Source organism: Ascaphus truei, chromosome 2, assembly GCF_040206685.1.
Source record: "Ascaphus truei isolate aAscTru1 chromosome 2, aAscTru1.hap1, whole genome shotgun sequence".
Classification (NCBI taxonomy): Eukaryota; Metazoa; Chordata; class Amphibia; order Anura; family Ascaphidae; genus Ascaphus; species Ascaphus truei.
This window is the reverse complement of record NC_134484.1, coordinates 458,040,252-458,066,827: the sequence shown is the minus strand read 5'-3', so window position 1 is coordinate 458,066,827 and position 26,576 is coordinate 458,040,252.

Genomic DNA, 26,576 nt, shown 5'->3' with positions numbered 1-26,576 from the left:
GTCACAGGCAGAATTCTTGCCTCCTTTAAGACTTGTATCTCTCATTTTTGCTTTATACAAGGCATGGTTCTTTAGTCCAGATCCACAAAAGAGTGTTCACCTTTGAACACCTTTACTCTCATTTATATGAATGTTTTCACGTGTTATTAATAATAATAGCATGTTCTTGTATAGAGTTTACAATCTATGTTTTTGGTGCCTAAGGCACAGGGAGATAAAGTGACTTGCCCAAGGTCAGTGCCAGTCAGTGTCTTTACTCTCTGAGCCACTCCTTCTCCCTTATTCATATGAATGAGGGCAAATGCGTGCTAAAGATTAGCGCCCTTTGAGGATCTGGACCTTTGTGAGTAATTGAGAGAGAATGAATGAGGGAGAGAATGAATGAGGGAGAGAAAAAGAGAGAATGAATGAGAGAGAGAAAAAGAGAGAATGAACGAGAGAGAGAATGAATGAGAGAGAGAATGAATGAGAGAGAGAATGAATGAGAGAGAGAATGAATGAGAGAGAGAATGAATGAGAGAAACAGTGAGAATGAATGAGAGAAAGAAAAAGAAAGAAAGAATGAATGAGAGAATTCATGAGAAAATAAAAAAGAGAGAGAGAGAGGGGGAGAGGGAGAGGGATAGAGAAAGTGAGGGAGAGAGAGGGAGAGGGAGAGAGAAAGATTTTTACCATTTCATTTTCAGATGATTTTTTCATTGGTGACACTAGAGTTGAATGAATGAGCACCTGTGCATTCTCAGAACTCTTTGATTTCTATTTTTTTTTTACTTATCCTGGAAAGTATGTGATTCTGGTACAACGTCAAAGAGTGATATATTTTTTTTCTGACAACCATATGGGAGACGTTTGCAGTTTGTTATTGTTGGGGCAGTGAGATTTTTTGCGTGTAATCAGAATCACAACACTGTACCATGTAGGGGTGCCAAGCCACATGTCTCTAAAGAAAAAAAAAGCCTTCAGAAATGGAATAAATATTGCTTAGATTAGATTTGACAATAATATCTTAATTTTTGTGGTTGCAATTTGATTAAAATATTATGACATGAATGAGCTATTCCTGTGTTATCCAGCTAATTTCACATTCATGGAAACTCTAGATATTTTGAGGCTGTGTCTAAAGATATCTGATGTTATGGCTTTCAACATCATGTAAAACCTGGCACCTGGCAATATAACAATAGCAATACTTCTCACTAAAGTCCCACATAGCACAGAAGGACCTCCTGCTGATTTCCATGCAATGTACTCTTTTTTTATTCTCGTCTATGTAAAGAGTATCGGACTGGTACTGTACATCAAAAGTCTTAGATTCAGATCCTAACTAGATAGCATGTTAACTTTTCTCAATTCCGTTTCTGTTTTCTTAAATAATAAAGACAAATTGTAAACGTCTTCAACATAAAATACTGTACATGGTAAGAAAATGTTAAAATCTAAAAACAAAGCTTATAAGGTACTACAGAAAACACAGACGCGGTGAGTCCTATTACCACCATCTTCTCCTTGGGTTTCTCAAAAGTGACATGTATAATTAGATCAATTTCTAGTTTGTTCAGCTTCTTACATTGATGCTTTGTGATATGTACAAATGAGGTATGTCTCACTGGGGTTCCCAAAGAGAAGAACCAAATGGTCAGGTTTCTAGGGAACTCATAACACAGCAAGTTGTCTTAGTGATAATTAAAGCTACAGGTAGGTTATATTAGGGGAGTAGAGAAGGAGAAAAACTGGAAGAGCACTACTGTAGGTATCAAAAAAGTAGAAAGGAGGGTGCGTATCCCATAAAAAGATTATTTATTGGTCATGGAACAACAGGGCAATGGAGAGCCCTACCAATGTTTCACGCTTCATAGAGCGCTTTCTCAAGGTATATTTGGGGTGCTCAACTCCAGCCCTCAAGCCCCCCCAAAAGGTAAGGTTTTTAGAATATCTCTGCTTCATCACAAGTTTCTCAATCAATCCCTGCTTCAGCACAGGTTGCTATATTAATCCCTGCTTCAGCATATGTGGCTCAATCAGAGGCTCAGTCAATGGAACCCTATGAACTGTCTGTGAAATTCTGTATTATGTTATTTTTCAGTATCAGTACTGTAGGTAAAATAAAGCTTGCTACTGTACATCTGTAAGCTTTTCATATGTTCTTTTATGGTTTTATATAGATGTAGTAAGAGTTACAGGAGCCACAGTTGAAAAAAACATAATATTTTATCAACTTATAGTCTATCTGAAATGTTAAATTTGAGGTCTACCTGCCGAAGGAGTTTTATTGTGATCTATCACCATCAAGAAGGACTATCCCTCCTGCGTTAACTCTTTATGACATTCATTTGATACCAATACTAATATTTGGTTATCTACGTCATCAATATATACATACAGTAATCAGCAATGGTTGTTTTGCCAAATGGTTGCTTTAATGTGTTTTATATGTATTTTGGCAAATTTTGTTCAATTTCTATGCTATGTACTGTATTTTGCGTTTTCATGTTGTATTTTGGCATTTTTGGTGGGTTTTTTAAATGTTTATTTCTGTGTTTTCTTTGATGTTTGTATTTTAATAGTGGTTTATTTTTAGTGTTTTGATTTTCAATGATGGTGTTTATTTGGAGATTTATTTTATTTATTGATGGGTTTGTTTTGGTGTTGGAATAGTTGATTCTGGTGTTAATTTGGTATTTGATTAATTGATTGGTTTTAATTTTGTTGTGTTTACTTGTTTATTTTTGTTTATTTGGTGATTGTTTGGATTGCATTGGATATTGTTGGTGGTTTATTTTTTTGTAGGTTGACCATTGACTGGCATATTGTTAAATCATGCCCATATTATATGGGTATGACATATAAACTGTTCCAATCAATTGTTTTATTGGCGTTTGTAATGTGTTGATTTTTATATGTAATTTTGGCCTGGTTTTTTGTAGCTTCACTATTTATTGCTATAGTGTTAAATCATGCCCACATTATATGGGCATAATGTACTCACTGTACCAATGACTGGTTGGAGGGTGGGGGTAGTTGCCTGGGGAGGGTGGTTTGGCTTCTTGGGTGGGTAGTAGGGAAGATGGGATAACCCGTTAATTACAATAGCTGTTATTAACTGCTAAGGTGATTAAGGGGTTAAGGGCCATTATATTGTATTTTTGTATGTATTCTTGCTGTCATCAGAGGACATGGCCCTGCAGTATGCTGATAAGGATGCCCTTCAGGATGGCAGGGGTAAGTAGAATGGTTTTTATATACTTTATTTATGCTGGCTAGCTAATGTTTGATTTAATAATGGGCAAATGAGCTATTACCCATAACTGGATAAGAGTTATTTTGCCCATTACTGTACTGTATGATGTGTTTGGTGGGGGGGCAGGGGGAGGTGTATTTATTGAAATGTATGCCATCTTTATTTATTTTACTACAGGGTTGGTAATGAAGGCCAGCGGTGACCCGCGGGGACCACCCGAGGACCCCCAGACGCTCACCGGGACCACAAAAGACCCTTGGACGCCCACGGGGACCATCTGAGGACCCTCGGACACCCACGGGAACCACCCGAGGACACCCGGACACCCACGGGTACCACCCAGGGATCCCCATTGGAACTACCAGAAGGCCCCCAGACACCCGTGAGAACCACCCGAAGACCTGAAGACCTGAAGACCTGAAGACCTGAAGACCCACAGACACCCGTGGGGACCACCTGAGGACCCCCGAACTTGCCAGGGGACCACCCAAGTGCCCACAGACACCTGGGGACCACCTGAGGAAACCCAGACACCCGTGGGGACACCCACTGGCCTATGTTATCAATCCTGTGTTAAAATAAATAAATAATGGTTTTATGTGAGGATACAGGGGATGGTTTATGTATTGGTGCTTATTACATATTGTAATGTTTATTGGGGGCAGAGTGGATGAGTGAAAGGCCAAGTACCCCAACCTGCTGTTGTACCTAAACCCCTTCATTGCCTTGGCAGTTAGCCGCTAAGGTAATGAAGTTGCCTGTAAATGCATTTTTATTGCATTGGATTGATGCCAGGGGTCTCCGGTGCTGATATTAATAGGTGTCAGCTCCGGAGTCTCCAGGCATCAATGCGGTGCAGGAAAAATGCATTTTTTTTAAGTGCCGTCTCGCCTCTTATCGGCTGCTTCTCAAAACCTTCTTGACAACTTTTCCTGACGATTTCTAGACCGGTTATTAGCCTTGATAAGCTAATTGGGGCTACTAGAATAGCACGAGTTTGACAAGCTGGGGATAAGCGGAGATAAGTGGCTTCTCGCCGCGCGTTTGGCAAAAAAAATTTTCGGCCAAAAAATTGGACGAAAATCTCTTTTATCAATGACTTATCGGGGCTTACTGAATAGCAGTAGGCTTTTTTGGCGATAAGTGGCTTATCACTGCTTACTGCATAGGCCCCATAGTATAATTGGATATTGTATGTTCAATTTTGCTTCTCTGTCCATGTTGCTGTATGTATGAAATCAGAACCTTCCAAAACCTTATCTTCCAATAACAAATATAAAACCAAAACGCCCAATTATTTACAGATGCAGCAGCCATTATTTTAAAGCATCACAGCGCCTTTTTCGTGCGCGCTGCTGCACTCCACGTGGCATGAACGCAGCCAATGGCCCCAGGCACGCGCGTTTATCGTGGTTGCTTTGTTTGAATTTTATGGATTGTGTGCAATTATATGCAATTAAATGAATGAATTGTAATGTGTACAGTACTGTGCTACGGTGTCAATTTCAGGTGTTTTTAAGCCAGAACAATAAAATGCCATTTTATGCACTTGCCTGCGTCTTAAGGCGGTACGGTTGGAAGTAGTCCCGCGCCATCACATGGGTATTCCGAGGTATAAACCGTGTGATTTCGTAAAATTATGGCCGCTGCATCTGTAGAACCCAAATAGGATCAGGTGAAGTGTCTACTTATAAAAACGTGGGTGTTTCTCAATATATCTTTTAAAAATATTCTACGTTTTTAATTATTGTATTGTATTGTATTGTATGTCTTTATTTATATAGCGCCATTAATGTACATAGCGCTTCACACTAGTAATACATGTGGTAATCAAAAAATAACAGATAATATAAATAACAGATCATGGGAATAAGTGTTTCAGACATAAAAGTAACATTAAGGAAGAGGAGTCCCTGCTCCGAGGAGCTTACAGTCTAATTGGTAGGTAGGGAGAACGTACAGAGACAGTAGGAGGGAGTTCTGGTAAGTGCATCTGCAGGGGGCCAAGCTTTATGTATCATGTGTTCAGAATATCCACAGTGCTATTCATATGCTTCTTTAAGCAAATGTGTCTTAAGGTGGGTTTTAAAGGTGGATAGAGAGGGTGCTAGTCGGGTACTGAGGGGAAGGGCATTCCAGAGGTGTGGGGCAGTCAGTGAAAAAGGTTTAAGGTGGGAGAGGGCTTTAGATACAAAGGGGGTAGAAAGAAGACATCCTTGAGAAGAACGCAAGAGTCTGGATAGTGCATAACGAGAAATTAAGGCTGAGATGTAAGGAGGGGCAGAAGAGTGTAAAGCTTTAAAAGTGAGGAGAAGAATGGAGTGTGAGATGCGGGATTTGATCGGAAGCCAGGAGAGGAATTTCATGAGGGGAGATGCTGAGACAGATCTAGGAAAGAGTAGAGTGATTCTGGCAGCAGCGTTTAGGATAGATTGTAGGGGAGACAGGTGAGAGGCAGGAAGGCCGGACAGCAGGAGGTTACAGTAATCAAGACGGGAGAGAATGAGGGCCTGAGTCAGAGTTTTAGCAGTCGAGCAACAGAGGAAAGGGCGTATCTTTGTTATATTGCGGAGGAAAAAGCGACAGGATTTAGAAATGTTTTGAATGTGAGGGGCAAATGTGAGAGAGGAGTCGAGTGTGACACCTTGGCAGCGTGCTTGGGCTACTGGGTGAATGATCGTATTTCCAACAGTAATATGGAAGGAGGTAGCAGGGCCAGGTTTGGGAGGAAGTATGAGGAGCTCTATTTTAGCCATGTTGAGTTTAAGGCGGCGGAGGGCCATCCAGGATGATATAGCAGAGAGACATTCAGAAACTTTGGTTTGTACAGCAGGTGTAAGGTCAGGTGTTGAAAAGTATATTTGTGTGTCGTCAGCATAGAGGTGATAATTAAACCCAAAAGATGTTATTAGGTCACCTAGAGAGAGTGTATACAGAGAAAAGAGAAGAGGTCCCAGGACAGAGCACTGGGGTACCCCCACAGAGAGATCAATAGAGGAGGAGGAGGTGTTAGCAGAAGAGACACTGAAAGTACGATGGGAGAGGTAGGATGTGATCAAGGCTAGAGCTTTGTTCCGAATACCAAGAGTATGGAGAATGTGAAGGAGAAGAGGGTGGTCAACGGTGTCAAATGCTGCAGAGAGGTCGAGTAATATGAGCAGAGTGTAATGACCTCTGTCTTTGGCAGCATGGAGGTCGTCAGTTATTTTAGTGAGGGCTGTTTCTGTGGAGTGAGCAATGCGGAAGCCAGATTGTAGAGGGTCTAGGAGAGAATAGGTGTTGAGAAAATGGAGCAAGCGAGAGAATAGAGTATGTTCAAGGAGTTTAGAGGCAAAAGGCAGGAGGGAGACAGAACGATAGTTAGAAAGACAGGTAGGGTCAAGCTTGCTGTTTTTTTTTTTTTTATAAATATTTTTCCTTTATTGGTGTCATACAGCGCATTGATACATGTTACAGACATTGGCCAACGGGCCATCTCAAAGATACGGCGCAGTACATGTACATAGCGTGGGAGGTGTTGATGACACACAATAAACCCTTTTCCTTTTTTCAGTGGTGAAAAAGAGAGGGGGCGACGAAGGAAGGGTGGATAGTTGGGAACGACTTTGGACAAAGAGAGGGGAGGGGGGGAGGGAGGATAAGGGGGGGGAGGGATTTGAGGTTCGGCAGTCAGGGGGGGGGTAATGCGGTAAGGTTTATGTGGGAGTTGGATCGCTCAATCCTGGCCAGGGTTCCCAGACCGAGTAAAACTGTGGCATTTTTTGTTTCAACATTGCCGTCAGTCTTTCCATGCTCATAATTTCGTCTACCCTAGCGATCACTGTTCTTCTAGAGGGGGCTTTGATTTTCTTCCAGGCCGCTGCTACGCAGCATCTCGCAGCTGTCAGTATTGCTGCTGTGAGCCTGGCAGCAGGGGTAGGGAGGTCGTCAATTGGTTTTCCCAGCACGTAGGTCAGAGGGTCCAGGGGTATCTCTATATCCAGGGTCTCGGTCAGGAGGCCCTGGATCCGGGACCAGTATCTTTGGATCTCCGGGCATGTCCACCAAATATGGGACATGTCCCCCCTTTGACCACATCCCCTCCAGCATTCGTCTGGAGTGCCTGGGTAGATTTGGCTCAGTCTACTCGGGGTCAGGTACCAGTGAAATAATATTTTGTAGATATTTTCTTTTGTGACGGAACAAATTGATGTTTTGGTGGCTGCCTCCCAGATATCCTCCCAGTCCTCAAGGTCCAAGTTAGTATTTAGGTCTTCGTTCCATTTCTGCATATACAGATGATTAGGGGGGGGCTGGGATGCCTCGAGCGTTTTGTATATCCCCGAGATGAGGCCCTTTTGGTACTCGCCTTTGAGGCAGAGGGTCTCGAATCTGGAGCGCGGCGGGAACCTTAGGCTAGGGGACTGGGTTCTCAAGAAGTGCCGAATCTGTAGGTATTGAAATATAGGTAAATCAGGGGACGAAAGTTTAACTCTCAGTTCCCGGAGGGGTATGACCTCGTCGTTTTCCAGCAAGTCCGCAACCACTCTGATGTTTAAGCCTTGAAATTGGCTGAATTGGGGTCGGGAGCAACCGGGTGGGAAATCCGGGTTCCCGAATAAGGGGGTCAATTGAGAGGGGGTTGAAGCTAGGCCATATTTCCCTTTGGTTTTTAACCATGTCGACCACGTGCATCTCATCGCCCCGAGGCTAAGTCTCAGTGGCTTCTTGTTTTTGTGGGTTGGGGACCACAGTAGGGCTGAGAGGGGGTTCGGGGACGCATGGTGTGTCTCTATCTCCAGCCAGCAGTTAGAGGCGGGGGGGCTGTTCCACACCACCGCCTGCCTCAGCTGGGCTGATTGGTAGTATCGGAGTACGTCCAGCGCCCCCAGACCCCCTCTCGTCCTCGAGGCTAAAAGTACTGACCGTGGGACCCTGGCTCTCCGTTGTTGCCAAATGAACCTTAGGATATGGGCCTGGATATTCCTCAGTTCTGCTAGTGGGACGGGTACGGGGAGGGTCTGAAAGTAGTAGAGCAAGCGGGGTAGAATATTCATTTTGGTGGACACTATTCTTCCGAACCAGGAGATCTGGTGGGTTTGCCAGGTCTCTAGATCTCTTAAGATCTGGCGGAAGAGAGGGGGGTAATTGATTTGGTATAGCGAGCTATATGAGCTCGCTATTTTAATCCCAAGGTATTTGATATGGGAACTATTCCATTTATATTTAAATTTCTTTTGTAGGGCTGACCATACGGGGTTCGGTAGGGAGATGTTAAGTGCCTCCGACTTGTCTGTATTGACTTTATAGTCTGACAGTTGGCCAAATTGGTCAAGGAGTTTTTCTAGGTTGGGAAGGGAGGTGAGGGGATCTGACAGGGTGAGAATTATGTCATCGGCGAACAGAGATATTTTATATTCCCTGTCTCCGACTAGGATACCTTTAAGAGTGGGTTCAAGCTTGCTGTTTTTGAGTAATGGTATGACTGTTGCACTTTTGAAGGAGGATGGAAAGGTTCCAGAGAAGAGGGAGGAGTTAAAAATGTGTGTGAGCATTGGGATTATAGTAGGAGCAAGAGGTTTTAGGAGATGGGTGGGAATGGAGTCAAGAGGGCAAGTGGTAGAGGGAGAAGAGGCGATCAACTGCGACATATCCTCCTCTGAGACAGTGGAAAAAGAGTCAAGGAAGGCAGGAGGAGAGTTAGGAAGAGGTGTAGGATGGGAGGAAGAAACCGAGGGGATGTTCTGACGTATGGATTCCACCTTTTGCTTAAAATAGTCAGCAAAGTCCTGAGCGGAGATGGAGGAAGGAGAGGCAGCCGAGGGTGGTTTGAGTAGAGTATCAAAGACAGAGAACAGTCGGCGTGGGTTAGACTTGTGCATTTTGATTAGTGAAGAAAAGTAGGCTTGTTTAGCTTGCGACAGGGCAGAGTTGAAACAGGATAGCATAAATTTGTAGTGAAGGAAGTCTGCGAGAGTATGCGATTTCCTCCAGAGGCGTTCAGAGGAACAAGTGGAGGAACGCAGCTTGCGCGTGTGGGAATTTAGCCAGGGTCTAGGGTTAGAAGGGCGAGGGCGGCAGAGAGAAAGCGGGGCATGTAGATCAAGAGAGGAGGACAAGGCAGAGTTGTAGTTCCTGACCAGGTTGTCAGGGTCTGTAGCAAAGCTGAGAGAGGAGAGGGAGGAGCGTAAAGTGGACTCAAAGTCAGGTAAGTGAATAGAGCGCAGGTTTCTGCAGAACCGGGGGGTAGATGGAGGTGGAGAAGGAGAGAAGCGAGATAGAGAGAATGAGATGAGGTAATGGTCAGAGAGAGGAAAAGGGGAAATGGAGAAATCGGAGAGAGATAAGTTTTTAGTGAAAACCAGGTAGTGGCCATCCTTGTGGGTGCTGGCTGCAGTCCACTGTTGAAGGCCAAAAGAAGAGGTTAGAGAAAGAAAGCGAGAAGCCCAATGGAGAGAGGGGTCATCAATGTGGCAATTGAATTATATTATTTTAGTTTCCTAACTATTGGTAAACAATAACTAAAGTTAGTAAAAAAAAAAAACATAACCAGAACTTAGTGAATTAAGTTTTGGAAATACCACAACCAAAACATGAATGTTGGTTAGACTCAGAACCACGCCCAAAACAACATTTTAGATGGATTTTTTAAAAAACACAAGTTAAACTTGCATATAGTACATGACATTTTTTTTTTTTTTTTTTGCTTTACAGGACACATCCTCCTAAAACAAGAAGGAACTGCTTTATACATAACATTTGGAGGATCTATTTTATGTTAAAATTGACTGTACATTAAAACTAGGAGAAAATTATTTCATATAGTGAGGAAAAACACAAAAGAATTGCAACACAACCTGAATAAATAGCAAAAATAATCGACATACAGTAGTAAAATATAAAATTGTAATCGTAAAATAGCATTCTTTCTTTGGCATATTTCTTTTATGTTGCATTTTTAACACCAGAATCGCACCAGTTGCACACAATGGAAAATGTGTATTTATCATTTTATAGAATATAGAAACATATCATTTTATAAGACTGACTTTGCTATAGTCTGCTATGTTCTCTACTTACCTTAACACCTAAGTAATTTTATTTATCGAAATCTCCCAGCTGCCTCTCACTATAGACTCACCCTGGGAATGTATTATATACTCTATCTTTACAAGAAAAGGGTAAAACCAGTTGTGGGGAATGAGAACTAACTGCACCTTCCAAAACCAAAACATTAAATATATCATAGCGCCAACGCATAAAATTCATTTGGAACTAAAACAGAACAGGCCAAGTGCCTATTTCCCGGTGTTTCTACCCATACAGACGTACAGTAGCATATGTTATTTCATCAGTTTCATCAGTTAACACAACGCATTGCGTTAAAGGTTGTGTTATTTTACAGTAGTAAACAACGGTTAAGGAGGTAACAAGTGTTATAAAACACATTATTTTATGGGTTCAAAAGGAGCTTATAATGTCTGTTATATCTACAGTATATATTTTAGCATTATTTTACATTTTTCTTTAAGTTTCTTCATTCTTTTTTTAAATTTATTATACTATTTTTCTGCTTATTTTTTCCATTTTTTTGGTAAAGGCCTAAAACTTAAACAAATTGAGTTTTGGAAAAACCAGCAGCAAAGCACTATGCAGAACAATGAAAGTATTATTTGTACGTTACACACCTGTACACCAGTACCTTGTGAACACAGTCTTATGTTGGCTCATAATCTAGATTTTCATTGTTATGAAACGAAGGTAACTATATAATGGAGACAGACAGCACATTTTTATAAAGCAGCTGCAATTTTTTAGAATAAAAAACTTCATGTTGCGATTGAAAATCAGTTTGCATGCACTCACATCCAAAGGTTTCATAGACTCCCAGCCTTCTTTCACCACTAAAACACCACCATACTGTATTAATGAATAATGGCCATTCACTTGCTGACCGCGTGGGAATCTGCCTTAGCTAACTGTAAAGTAACCTTTTTTTTACTCCGCCTTATATGTTGTTTATTTATTTTTTATTTTTTTACCTTTGCTAACATGCACTTTCTAATTTGACTTCCTTTAACAGAACAGCTCCTTTCATTGCTAACCTAGACAAAAATCTAAACCGGTGAATAGAAATAGTGCGGACTCATGTATTACTTCCACTACATATTCTGATTTGGGGCCTGCTTAGAGCTAAGGCCTGCCGGGCGCTTTGAACTAATTCCATTTGCTTCAAAGGAGAAAAGCAATATTTCCTGTTTTTGCAACTCAGCTGTTTCTTTAATCCTCTTATCCATTTACTGCTGTGCCAAGATGTCCTTGTAGTTTTTGTCTCAGAATCTTTTCTGTTTCCTGGAGGTTTCTTGGCCCACCTCGCACATTCATCAAAGTATTACCCTCATCCCTATTCTGGTGCAAACCATGTTCTAGAATAATACTGGCTATGAAATAACACAACACAACAGAACCAATCAGGGAAGTAAAACCCACATGCATGTATTTGGGAATTATTGTTTTGTGAAGGTCTCATTTGTTAGGGGATTGATTAAATCCTTCCATTCCTCCTCTGCTACTTTTATGAGAATACATTAGTGCCTTTCCATTGTGAACTTAATTACATTTTGATGGGGGGGGGGAAATGTAGTGTGTGTTCTTTTCTGAAGAACATTGTACTGCCTATAACTTATGTTAACATCTATTTGGCCAGTTGGAAGAAATAATAGGGGGGACGGAGAATTAACAATTATTTGGATTCATTTACTGTACTTGTCAAATGCTCATTCTATGTAACCCTATAATTTACATGAGAATTAAGAGATGTGGTAAGTGACAGCCAACACATGCCACTGAATATTTATCTATCGCCAAAATAGGGTGTTATGCATCCTGTGTGGGTCTTAGTATAATATATGTGCCATGGGCTTTTCTTATCATAAAGCAGAACAGTCCTTTATTGAATATAGCAACAGTGATAATTTAACCTGACAACAAGTTCCCGGGCACCCACTGACAGGGCACAGGGAATAGGCTGTCCAGGGATTGCAGAAGACTGACCTTTGGTGGTGGGGACAAGGGAACAGTACCTGCCTGCTGCCTGTCCCTTTATGTCAGGCTGTCCCTGACTGTCCTGGCCATGTGCGCATACAGATGTAGCAAGACTTAGTGTTCCCGTGACCATGACAAGGTGCGATATTACAGCTGCGTGAACACTTTGTTCACTGTGGCTCGTCCGCGGGTCGACAACGGCCAGCCAGCAGAATTAGTTGTGGGCTTATTTATGTGATTGCAAGTCAGCAGTTTCCCATGGTCACAGAGACAGGAAGTCTTGCTACTGTACATCGGTAGGTAAAGTCCTACAGCTTAACAGCTTGAGTGTCACTTGCATGAGTGAGAAGTTTTAGAGGTCATGTTTTCAGAGGAAATGCCAGAAAGTAATTCTTCCCGGAAATAGTGGTGGTTTCATGGAATAGCCATGGGCCAAGTTGTTGTTATCTGCCTTTAAATGTATGTATATATGTATGCTCTGTATACTGTATAATGCCATCCACGTGACCTAAAAGGAATTCGCGCTTCAACATAAAAATAGACATTAAGAAAAGGAGTCCCTACCCCGAGGAGCTTACAAGCTAAATGTAAAATGACTATGCAGGGATTCCTACCCCCTATTTAACAACGCTCTGCTTTCACATGTTAATTTTATGGGGATTTACTACTGGGGAAAATATAATTTACATGAAAAAGCTCAACTCGGAAATATGGCTCACTCCTAAAGCCTCTGTGAGAGCTGCATGCAAAAGTCTTCTCAAGCATATTCCATTTGTCATCCCCCATGCTCTCCTACATCCTGTACGATAGTGGTTCCCAAACCCCTCCCTATGGACCCTGAGCCATACCAGTTTTTAGAAATAACCAATGCACGATGCTCACAGGTGGATGCGCCGAATTTGCCTATGAATAGAATATTTGGTGGTTACATTAGAAGCCTGGCAATAACCATTGGGTCCCGGAGGAGAGGTTTGGGAATCAGTGCTGTACAGTACATTCAGGATCTAAATGTTGTATTACTACTTCCAATGGTTTTCATCCAATGATCTTTGTTGCTTTTTCAGCATCTCATGTTTTAACCCTTCTTCGTCCTATGTTGTATTTCTGTTTTGCATGTTTAGCACTGTTTCCCCCACCCTCTGAGAGATTTACTCTGTGGCTACCGTGTGGTGCTGAGGCATACCTGTATGTTCAGGAGAGCGGAGCTGATCTGCGAGGATATGGAGATCAGGACAGGATTTTGGATGGCATCTGTCGTTCTTTCCTTTGGTGTTCAGCGCCTCCAGCTTCAGGGGGGGCTCTGGCATTACCAGAGACAGTCCTCTCTGAAGCACATCTACCATACACCACATGCACTGACTCAATCCAGGCTGGTGTATAATTAACAAAGGGCTTTATTCTTAGCAGTCACTGCATGATTGTACTACAGTGGTGCAAGGGTTCAAAGGGTTCCCATCTCTGGATGGTTCTTGACCCTGATAGTATAGGGTCATCTTCCTTGGGCAGATGTTCCCTCAGCCACAAGGCTGAGGGTGAGCACACTCATCCTGCTATGGGAGAGACTCACAGCTCTCTGCTTCCTCTCACCTCCTGAGCAGGACTAAACTAAATTTGCATTCCCTCCTAGGAGGAACAAGAAGGGGCGGGCTCGTGGTCTATACCTATACCAGATAGGCTTACACAGGCCATGAGTCAACACCTTACTTCTGTCACTCATAAAAGTGGCATGAGGGGGGGTCAACAAGCCCACAGATTAACCCCTTACAGCCGGCAGCTAGCAGGGCTTACATAAAAGGGTGGGGAAAGATAGGCCAAATGACATACCCTGTTACACATGTATTATAAACCTTATGATCTACTATTTACTTTTACTGTTTACTTCAAGTTTTTCAGACAGATTCTTTTGCCCCAATGTTTATTTGTAACACCTGATGTATTTTATAGGAACATTTCTTAGATTCGGTGGTCTCTATGGTAACATTGTAAAGTGTTCTTTGCATCTACGTACTATACAAATAGAATAGACATATAGGGCCAGATGCTTAGAGCTCTGGTTAACATCATGTTAAGTGGCGTAACAAACGTTACTGGAGTTTTGAGCATCTGGTCCATAGAAAACCAGGTGTTTCAAGTTTTAAACAGGGTGCCGAACACTGGTCACTGTCAGAGCTCAGAACACTGTTCTGCCCATGCCAACCTCCTTTGTCCTAGTGACAAGCAAATGAGGGGTAGCTTTCTTCTACAGCTCCCAATTAACAGAAAGGGCAAAAGAGGCAGAATAACATAACAGAATGACGGCCTGCATTCTACAATGAAAAGAAGTTCATCTGAACAGAACCTGTCTCCATATTGGAGCAGATACATGTCACACTCTGTCAGTAACCTTACACTCGCTGTGCAGGTCAGTGTTAGCACACTGAAATGTAAGTCGCTTCTCAGTTATGCTGACATTACAACTGACCCACCAAGGTGTTACCCTGGGTTTTATACAAGTACCTGTACAACCAATGGATTTTGCTGGGCTTTTGTTGCAGGGTTTTTGTCTCCCTTCCCTGGTTACCAATGCACAAAGTGTAGCATACTAAAGCACACGCTCAGCGTAACATACCATGAATCATTAAAAAAAAGGAGACTCAATGCATATCCAATGTGACAATTTACTTGGTTAATTTCTAAATGTTTTTTATTCTTCTCATAAGTATGGGTCATTTAGGTCAATCTTTTGGCCAAAACATGGTAAGCTGCAATCACCCCAAGGTTAGACCCTATCATCAGGTCCTACACGACCAATATTATACTGTGTCCTGTATTTCTTCCACTGCATAACATGTATACAATTGGTAGCATGTATGTAACATGTGACATGTATGCTATGCCTAAGGGGTACAATTTAAGAGCATTATATCTGAGCCTCATCTTTTTTGCTTATTCAGCCATGGCTCGGGAGACAGAGCGTCTGGCTACATCTGTAAAGCAATCTCTGTGACAGGGCCGTCTTAACAGCATTATAGGCCCCCGGGCAAAGCAGTGCACTGGGCCCTGCAAAATTCCTCTCGCAAATGCAGACATGCCAACTCTCCGCTACAAGTCGTAATTTTTCTCCTTCTACCGAGTTAGCGGGAGATTTGAATTTTGAGGCGGGTGATCGGTAAAATTAGTGTTAAATTCTTGTCTGTGCATAGATTACAACAGACGACAGAGAAGCCCAATGCTACATCCAACATGACATAAATACACAGTAAAAAACTTATATATTCTATTGAAAAAGGGTCATTTAGTTTAACCCTTTGGCCAAAGTGTTGTAAGCTTGCGAGCCACGACAAGGCAGAAACCCGTTCGCAAGTCCTAACACTACCAGATAAAATACTAATATACCTCTATTAGGATTAAAATTCTCATTTACCTCTATTAGGAGGGAGAAAGACCACATTGGATCTATATCCAGTAGAATGAAAGGACATACTAACTTGGGAAGTGGGGAGGGGCGAGCTTAAAACCTGAGAAGGAGGAGCCAATAACCTCCAACAGCTGAAAGAGCTGAGAATAGGTTAACAAAACACAAAACCCCAGCAAGCTCCTTTTGGGAACCCGTGAGCCCCCACAAAACATATATATGTATATAAGTGTCAAAAAAAGTGTCGTTTCCAGGCATGCACGCTATAAGAGTCTCTGCGAGTCCGAATCCATGCATGTACACTATAAGAATCTCTGCGAGTCCGTTTCCATGCATGCACGCTATAAGAATCTCTGCGAGTCCGTTTCCAGGCATGCACGCTATTGAGTGTGGCATATGTATACAACAAACGACAGAGAAGCCCAATGCTACATCCAATATGACAAAAATACACAGTAAAATACTTATTTATTATCTTGAAAAAGTGTCATTTAGTTTAAACCTTTGGCCAAAGCGTTGTAAGCTTGTGAGCCACGACAAGGCAGACACCCATTCGCAAGTCCTAACACTACCAGATAAAATACTAATATACTTCTATTAGGATTACAATTCTCATTTACCTCTATTAGGAGGGAGAAAGACCACATTGGATCTATATCCAGTAGAATCTGTGCATAGATTAGCATGGGGCCCCTATGCACGGGGGGTCCCCAGACAACTGCCCAGCGTGCCCATGCGTTAAGACGGCACTGCTCTGTGAGTTCGCTTTCAGGCATGCACGCTATAAGAGTCACTGTGAGTCCGTTTCCAGGCATGCAGCTATAAGAATCTCTGCGAGTCCGTTTCCGGGCATGCACGCTATAAGAGTCACTGTGAGTCCGTTTCCAGGCATGCACGCTATAAGAATCTCTGCGAGTCTGCTTCCAGGCATGCACGCTATAAGAATCTCTGCGAGTCCGTTTCCAGGCATGCACGCTATAAGAATCTCTGCGAGTCCGTTTCCGGGCATGCATGCTATAAGAGTCTCTGCGAGTCCGTTTCCAGGCATGCAGCTATAAGAATCTCTGCGAGTCCGTTTCCAGGCATGCACGCTATAAGAGTCTCTTCGAGTCCGTTTCCAGGCATGCAGCTATAAGAATCTCTGTGAGTCCGTTTCCAGGCATGCACACTATAAGAATCTCTGCGAGTCCGTTTCCAGGCATGCACGCTATAAGAAACTCTGCGAGTCCTCTTCCAGGCATGCCTGCTATAAGAATCTCTGCGAGTCCGTTTCCAGGCATGCATGCTATAAGAATCTCTGCGAGTCCGCTCCCAGACATGCACGCTATAAGAATCTCTGTGAGTCCGTTTCCAGGCATGCACGCTATAAGAGTCTCTGCGAGTCCGTTTCCAGGCATGCACGCTATAAGAATCTCTGCGAGTCCGCTCCCAGACATGCACGCTATAAGAATCTCTGTGATTCCGTTTCCAGGCATGCACGCTATAAGAGTCTCTGCGAGTCCGAATCCATGCATGTACACTATAAGAATCTCTGCGAGTCCGTTTCCATGCATGCACGCTATAAGAATCTCTGCGAGTCCGTTTCCAGGCATGCACGCTATAAGAAACTCTGTGAGTCCGTTTCCAGGCATGCACGCAAAAAGAATCTCTGCGAGTCCGCTTCCAGGCATGCACGCTATAAGAGTCTCTGCGAGTCCGCTACAGGCATGCACGCTATAAGAATCTCTGCGAGTACGCTCCCAGACATGCACGCTATAAGAATCTTGCGAGTCTGTTTCCAGGCATGCACACTATAAGAATCTCTGCGAGTCCGCTTCCAGACATGCACGCTATAAGAATTTTGCGAGTCTGTTTCCGGGCATGCCTGCTATAAGAATCTCTGCGAGTCCGTTTCCAGGCATGCACACTATAAGAATCTCTGTGAGTCCGTTTCCAGGCATGCACGCTATAAGAATCTCTGTGAGTCCGTTTCCGGGCATGCACGCTATAAGAATCTCTGCGAGTCCGCTTCCAGGCATGCACGCTATAAGAGTCTCTGCGAGTCCGTTTCCAGGCATGCACACTATAAGAATCTCTGTGAGTCCGTTTCCAGGCATGCACGCTATAAGAGTCTCTGTGAGTCCGTTTCCAGGCATGCACGCTATAAGAATCTCTTCGAGTCTGTTTCCGGGCATGCACACTATAAGAGTCTCTGCGAGTCTGTTTCCAGGCATGCACACTATAAGAATCTCTGTGAGTCCATTTCCAGGCATGCACGCTATAAGAGTCTCTGCGAGTCCGTTTCCAGGCATGCACGCTATAAGAATCTCTGCGAGTCCGTTTCCAGGCATGCACGCTATAAGAATCTCTGTGAGTCCGTTTCCGGGCATGCACACTATAAGAGTCTCTGCGAGTCCGTTTCCAGGCATGCACACTATAAGAATCTCTGCGAGTCCGTTTCCATGCATGCACGCTATAAGAATCTCTGCGAGTCCGTTTCCAGGCATGCACGCTATAAGAAACTCTGTGAGTCCGTTTCCAGGCATGCACACAAAAAGAATCTCTGCGAGTCCGCTTCCAGGCATGCACGCTATAAGAATCTCTGCGAGTCCGTTTCCAGGCATGCACGCTATAAGAGTCTCTGCGAGTCCGCTACAGGCATGCACGCTATAAGAATCTCTGCGAGTACGCTCCCAGACATGCACGCTATAAGAATCTTGCGAGTCTGTTTCCAGGCATGCACACTATAAGAATCTCTGCGAGTCCGCTTCCAGACATGCACGCTATAAGAATTTTGCGAGTCTGTTTCCGGGCATGCCTGCTATAAGAATCTCTGCGACTCCGTTTCCAGGCATGCACACTATAAGAATCTCTGTGAGTCCGTTTCCAGGCATGCACGCTATAAGAATCTCTGTGAGTCCGTTTCCGGGCATGCACGCTATAAGAATCTCTGGGAGTCCACTTCCAGGCATGCACGCTATAAGAGTCTCTGCGAGTCCGTTTCCAGGCATGCACACTATAAGAATCTCTGTGAGTCCGTTTCCAGGCATGCACGCTATAAGAGTCTCTGTGAGTCCGTTTACAGGCATGCACGCTATAAGAATCTCTGCGAGTCTGTTTCCGGGCATGCACGCTATAAGAATCTCTGTGAGTCCGTTTCTGGGCATGCACACTATAAGAGTCTCTGCGAGTCCGTTTCCAGGCATGCACACTATAAGAGTCTCTGCGAGTCCGTTTCCAGGCATGCACACTATAAGAATCTCTGTGAGTCCGTTTCCAGGCATGCACGCTATAAGAGTCTCTGCGAGTCCGTTTCCAGGCATGCACGCTATAAGAATCTCTGCGAGTCCGTTTCCAGGCATGCACGCTATAAGAATCTCTGTGAGTCCGTTTCCGGGCATGCACGCTATAAGAATCTGCGAGTCCGTTTCCAGGCATGCACGCTATAAGAATCTCTGCGAGTCCGTTTCCAGGCATGCAGCTATAAGAGTCTCTGCGAGTCCGCTTCCAGGCATGCACGCTATAAGAGTCTCTGCGAGTCCGTTTCCAGGCATGCACACTATAAGAATCTCTGCGAGTCCGTTTCCAGGCATGCACGCTATAAGAATCTCTGCGAGTCCGTTTTCAAGCATGCACGCTATAAGAATCTCTGCGAGTCCGTTTCCAGGCATGCACACTATAAGAATCTCTGCGAATCCGCTCCCAGACACGCACGCTATAAGAATCTCTGCGAGTCCGTTTCCAGGCATGCACGCTATAAGAATCTATGCGAGTCCGTTTCCAAGCATGCACGCTATAAGAATCTCTGTGAGTCTGCTACCAGGCATGCACGCTATAAGAATCTCTACGTGTCCGTTTCCAGGCATGCACACTATAAGAATCTCTGCGAGTCCGTTTCCAGGCATGCACGCTATAAGAATCTCTGCGAGTCCGTTTTCAAGCATGCACGCTATAAGAATCTCTACGTGTCCGTTTCCAGGCATGCACACTATAAGAATCTCTGCGAATCCACTCCCAGACACGCACGCTATAAGAATCTCTGCGAGTCCGTTTCCAGGCATGCACGCTATAAGAATCTCTGTGAGTCTGCTTCCAGGCATGCACGCTATAAGAATCTCTGCGAGTCCGCTTCCAGGCATGCACGCTATAAGAATCTCTGCGAGTCCGTTTCCAGGCATGCACGCTATAAGAATCTCTGCGAGTCCTCTTCAAGGCATGCACGCTATAAGAATCTCTGCAAATTCATTTCCAGGCATGCACGCTATAAGAATCTCTGAAAGTCCGTTTCCGGGCATGCACGCTATAAGAATCTCTGCGAGTCCGTTTCCAGGCATGCACGCTATAAGAGTCTTTGTGAGTCCGTTTCCAGGCATGCACGCTATAAGAAACTCTGTGAGTCCGTTTCCAGGCATGCACGCTATAAGAACCTCTGCAAGTCCGTTTCCAGGCATGCACACTATAAGAATCTCTGCGAGTCCGTTTCCAGGCATGCATGCTATAAGAATCTCTGCGAGTCCGTTTCCAGGCATGCACGCTATAAGAGTCTCTGCGAGTCCGTTTCCAGGCATGCACGCTATAAGAATCTCTGTGAGTCCGTTTCCGGGCATGCACGTTATAAGAATCTCTGCGAGTCTGTTTCCAGGCATGCATGCTATAAGAGTCTCTGCGAGTCCGTTTCCAGGCATGCAGCTATAAGAATCTCTGCGAGTCCGTTTCCAGGCATGCACACTATAAGAATCTCTGCGTGTCCGTTTCCAGGCATGCACGCTATAAGAATCTCTGCGAGTCCGTTTCCAGGCATGCAGCTATAAGAATCTCTGCGAGTCCGTTTCCAGACATGCACGCTATAAGAGTTTCTGCGAGTCTGTTTCCAGGCATGCACGCTATAAGAATCTCGGTTTCCGCCCCCATGTATAACAATATTACTCACACATTAACCATTAGCCAGATTCAGATTTGTGGACGTTCCGGAGGCCTCTGTGCCTCACAACTTTTCATACTTTTTGAAAAATTGCACTTTTGTCACCAGAAAGTCTTTCCCCTACAAAATGTAAACCTAAAATCCATCAGCCTTAAAGATGTACTAAACGATACGAAGCAGAGTTGCAACATTTAATGTTTTCTCCCCCAAATTTGATTCCTCGTTAAACCTATCGCAGAACTTTAAAGAGCTAAAAATCCAACAGAAATCATACTTGTCCACCATCAATTCGCAGTTTTCCCAACGAATCGCACCGCAGTCAGCATTTGTAAGCGATTTGCCAATATGCTGACTCCCATCCAGACCCTAAAAAAGAGTTTGCATATGAAATGAATAGCAATGCACATTGACTAAATGCTTGGCCAATTGATTGCGACCGAACCATGATTCTTTTGTGACTAAAAAATTGGTAAATGGTTGTCAAATTCATGCAAACGTTTTGCACATCTCTGCTCCCCCAGTCTGCTTATATTGTGCTACCTGTACTTATCCTCTCCAGAAGAGGTCATACTCCCAGCAGGACATGCTGCTGGCTCCACCTGGTTTCCTTCCATCGCTTCCCTTTTGACTATACCCTTCTGTGCTTATGTTAGAGTTTCCCTTTTCCTCCGACGGCTACACCAACAAGTTAGTAGCCAAATACTTATTCCTCCCTATAGCCACCCTAGCATCAGATACTAACAATTAATCAGTAGCCTACACAATGACACATAACAGACTTAACAGACAGAGAAACATGAAACAACATACAGTATGTTATCAGATTAAAAAAGTGAACGAGGATACTGTATATACTGCACTTTGCAAAAAGAGCAAGAAAAGGTGTGTGCCTACATTGCTCTGTACAATGCACATGTGTAATGTCTGGGACATAAGTATGCTGCATGACAGCATTACGGGTTTTTAAAGTCGATTATCATGATCATGTTACAAAATGCAACAAACTGTGCTAAAATGTATTTTATTTTTATTGTGCTTTCAGAGATGTTACAAGTATAAAATGAACTGCATGTGAAAATCAGCACATGACCGTTTTGCAGACAAATGTTTGCTGGGTAATGTACTTCACATTGTATCTCTTTGTGTGAATTTACTGCAGGAGACATTTGATGCTACTGTATATTATAATTGCACAAGGGATTTCAAAGAAACAAATTGGAAATTATTTTGGAAATATATTATGATTATGGTATTTATTTCTATACCCACTAAGAATTCGTGCCTCTCTAAGACATGAGTCAATCGGAACAGTACTAAATGAGTTTCCATGACTTTCCCTTCTACTTTTCCTTATCTGAGGCATTGATGAAAAGGGAAAATAAGCGAATGAAAGAACAGTGGGTGATATTAACTAAGCAGTGCTATTCCAGAAGACACCTTCCAACACGACATATTGAGGAGTATGACCCTTGTAGTAAATTGGCTGGGAGAGGTCATCCGCTACGGAAGATGTCCTCTTATGGAGAGACAGCGCGTAGTAAATTTGGCCTTTTATGTCAGATAAACGTGAATGTGACCATAAAGTATCTTCTAGGGTGGAAAGTCTCTTATGGAGTAGCACTTGTTAGAAGATATGGCCATGAATGTCTGACGTTAGGTATATGTCTATAGTTTTTTTTTAAAGAGCAATTAGTTGCAACAGTATCAGAATATAGGCGCAGGTAATTATGCATTTCCCTAGATCACGTGGATGTTAATTATTGCAAAAATAACTATTTTATCAATATGGAAGATGAGGGATAGCCGAAGCACAATATTAATAGTTGCAAATACAGTAAGTGAGCCGGTCGGGCTTTCTGTGGGGATGAAGTCAATGGAAAAACATTAAGCAGCCGTGCCTAACTAACAATTACAATAAAGAACTCGAAATAGTCTTCATTTAGGCAATACAAAGTTGTGTATACATTAGTTCACATTAATGACTCAATTAATTGGACAATTTAAGCAATTTTAGGTTTACCTTAAATACCCATGTCCTTGAGCAAAATAGCTTAAAATATAAGTTCATATTTCTATAGTCCATTGTTTAAATAAGTTTACATATTTGGCAGCAGTGACCATGTACATGATATACTTCAAATACTGTATATCTAACGTTTGGCACCGAGAAGAAGAGATCAGCAACTCCCAAATGGACTAGCTCATGTTATTCCTCAACATATAACAGCCAACTTTTTTACATCTTTTAAATGGTTGATAACTTTGAATTGTATTTGTTTTCCTTACGTTTCTTTCATCCATAATTATATTTAAGTTAGGATTGTAGAAGGAAAAAAAAAAAAGAAATGTCCTGATTTTCTGGCAAAATGAAACTCCAGGGAATGTCATTCTTTGGTTTTTGAATATCCACTGGTTATGGAAATGAAGGTCAGACTGCACATTTCCTCTTTTGTTGCTTCTCACCATATTCGTCTTTTTGGGGGTCAAAATATCACAATGAAATGCTTGGAAAATGTTATGCAGAGCTTCATAAAACATTTTTTATCAACCTTTCTTACTTTGTTGTTGACCTATTCCTGTGGCTGTAGAGGTCTTTAACCAATTAGAATGTGTGCTCTAACATAATTGAAATGGAAGTGTTTGGTTGAAATGCTTTTTATGCACATGTACAGAGAAGCATCAATGTGCTGTATGATATGAAGCAGGACAGCCATACTTGAAGCAAACCTTTTTTTAACGTACATATGATAGTAGGATCTGCTTTCAGGATGTGTTCAGAACTAGAGAGGGGCGGGTTTGGATCTGCCTCGGATCGGCCGGTTGGTTTGGTCCGCGAATTTCTGCCAGGAGGTCTCAAAAAGGCCAATCGGCAGTTTTTTCAATTGTAATTTTAACTTTAGAGAGCAATTCGAAATCCATGGACGGATTGTGAAATCCGGGGATCGGTCTCTTAAAAATCCACCCGGATTGTATCCTACGGCGGATTTGGATGAAACCGCACAGATGTTTTAGTGCCCAATCTGCAAACGGATTTGGTGGGGGGAATAGATTTGGTATAAAAAAATGTAGGAAATGAGGGGAAACTTATTTGAACTGGTTCACCCATCTCTATTCCAAACTGTACCGAGACCCTATTCACAATTTACGTAATAAATTGCATTTATTCCTCAGCAAAAAATATCTTGTGCATTATGGAGCTTTAATTAGGTTGTTCCCTTTTCGCATTGGTGCCTAGCTAGACAAACTGTAAAATTTCCTTGGAACGTATGTAGTAACCCCCTCCCCCCCCCCTCCCTCTTTTCTTAGTGGGATTACTAATGGTGGTTAAGGGATTATGGCCCTATAGTGTTAACTGATATAGTAACTCCCATTTCAGGTCACCTGGTACAGGATTACTTTGCAAATTATAGCCCCTCCCACCTTCTGGAAGGTGTCTAGTGACATCACAGGAGGGTATAAATAGAGGTATAGAAGTTTCTAGAATTTGAACGGAGTTTCCCGCACGGCGGCGGCCGCATTCAAAAGATAAGCGCTAATGGCGCTTATCATTGAAAACGCCCGCGGCGCGGGAAAACTAAAAAAAAAAAAAAAGAGAGAGCGCCGCCGCGTTTAAAAACAAGCCGGGGAGAAAGCCGCATTAGATTAAAGGTGGCCGCCTCTGTACTTAGTTAAGTTATGGTAGGTAAAAAAAGTGACAAAAACCATCCACAGCAAAGCATATAGCAATAGCAAATGGAAATATTACTGTATGCTCATTTGCATGTCTTAGACAGGTCTGCAACCCCGCCTTTCACCATTATCATAATAGTGTACACAGTGTGGTGAACGCAAAAACAAGAACAGAGAAGCACAATCAGTAGTTGTCTCAGTAGACTCAATAGGAAATAGAGGGTTGGGACCGGTGAAGGGAGGGACTGGGGAGCGGTGGATGTAAATGACCAAATAATGTTAACAGTACTCACACGGCCATGTGTGAGAAACAACCCATAATGGGAAATGTCTTCTCTGCGAAGTTTTCTTCTCTTTTTCTCCTCCAACCAAGACCGTGGTTAATCTCAGGGAATAGAGAAAGAACCAGAATCGGTGCACGTAGGGACTTGTGGTGTAATAATAAATATCTGCACTCACATGGCCATATGTGAGTGAAGGGCACTCAGAGGATCCCCAGCCACATATGTTATGGTAAACGGTGGGTCATCAGGTGTCAATCATTCAGCAGCAAACAGATGTGGATGGCAGAAATAGATTCAATGAAGTTTAATCAAACAGTAAAAACAAAAATGACGTGCCAAATAGGAGAGGCACTTACATTAAAACAGTGGAGTGGAGAATGAACAGGCAGACTCACGGCAACATCCCTCAGCACTGTGCCCGGAAATGAATCCTCCCTTCCGCGTCCGGTTGGCAAGGTCACGAGCAGCTACTTTGTTCAGCTGCGGTGGCTGCCTGCACTCTTCTGCTCCAAGCTCCGGCAGCACCTCTGCTCTTCTCCTCACTCAGCTCGGCAGCATATGCAGGCTCTCTCTCTCTCTCTCTCTCTCTCTCTCTCTCTCTCAGCTGCAATATCTCCCTCTCTCACAGCTGCAGTCTCTCCCTCTCTCACAGCTGCTAGTGCTATCAGAAGTCCCAACTGGTAACTTTGCTACTTGCAACAAACGACAGAGAATGCCATGCTCAATCAGATCCTCTATTTGTAGGGATCACTAATTTATCCAATCTAGGCAGCGCCCCAGTCCCATTCCTTCATTTCACCATTATCACCCAGCACTTCCACTGCAGCAAGGGATTCTGGGAAATTACATGCAAATGAGCACACAGTGCCACCTTTTGCTTCAAAACCATTGTAACGGGTTTTCTGAACCGGCCTGACCCACCCAATCTCATATTGGCCCCTGTGGTCTAACCAGTCCCCATTACAGTGTGATGTCTGGTGGTGCACCTGTTGGCAACAGGACTCCTGAATCTCCCGCATGATGGTGTGTGGGGATTTGCCAACCCAGACAGGCAGCTGAGGTAGTGTGATTGAGTCCTACCTAGATCCAGTGCAGCGCCTCCACCTCATCAGGATCCCAGCTTGAGCTTGTGGATGGTCCTGGTGAGGAACTCCTCTGTAGTGCAGCCCCCTGCGTAATCACTCCACACTTACACACGAGGGTATCTTTTAACAGGAACATCTTTATTTGCACGGTGGGCCAGCTGCCCTCCACAATGGGTGAATTTAGCCCTCCATTGTTCACCGTACTTCCCTTTGAAAGGTATAGTCCTCCTAATGTAGGGATTCCGTATCCCCGCAGGGATATCTCCCTGTGACCAGGTCCCTGGTCACAGTTTCAACACTGTCCTATTAACAGCTTCTTAACTCCATAACTCAGCAACACACTCTTACTCTCTACTTCCAACTCGCTACCACCTAATTTTTGATCAGTGCTGTGCCTTATGTATCCTCTGGGGGCTGACACAACTCTGACATCACTAACCGTGGAATCAGAGCCTGTGACCACTCCCATCCATACATAGGGCACCTCATGAGGGTGTGAGGGCAAACCTCCATTATTACTGCTGGCATGCCCATAACTTACCAGGCCTTACTGTCAGCAGGAGAGATGACTGCAGCCATTTTACAGCATGGCTACACCATTAACATGGTTCCCTATAGGTTTTGAAGCAAAAGGTGGCACTGTGTGCTCATTTGCATGTCATTTCCCAGAATCCCTTGCTGCAGTGGAAGTGCTGTGTGCTGGGTGATATTGGTGAAAGGCGGGGTTGCAGACCTGTCTAAGACATGCAAATGAGCATACAGTAATATTTCCCAATATATATATATTGGAAATATTACTGTATGCTCATTTGCATGTCATATATATATATAAAAATGCTGTTAATTTAAAAATATTACTATTATGGATTTTTTTAACGATCAATTCAAATTTGAGGATAAGCCTATGAAGTCTGGAAAATATTATATACTGTAACATGTTCCTCTTCAATACGAGTACATGCTCTTCCCAGATCCGAAGCGA